Below are 238 nucleotides of genomic sequence, written 5' to 3'. Positions count from 1 at the left end.
GGGTGGCAGGGCAACAGTGCCATCCCAAATGTCACCTCCACCCCTTCGCCCAGCATGTGAGCACCTGGAGCTGCACAAACTGTGATGGGCAAAGACCCTCCAGTGAAGCCACGGGGAGGACAGCTGATGCCCAGGCCATGCTCTGCCCCTCTCCCCACGGGACCCAGCACCCCTGGCTCTGCCCTCCCTGGCTCACAGACAAGCCTTTCTGTGGCCCCCACCCTGGCCCCCCTGGTGT

This window comes from Pterocles gutturalis, unplaced genomic scaffold (assembly GCF_000699245.1).
Source record: "Pterocles gutturalis isolate BGI_N339 unplaced genomic scaffold, ASM69924v1 scaffold11777, whole genome shotgun sequence".
NCBI classification, from domain to species: Eukaryota; Metazoa; Chordata; class Aves; order Pterocliformes; family Pteroclidae; genus Pterocles; species Pterocles gutturalis.
This window is presented reverse-complemented; position numbering follows the sequence as displayed.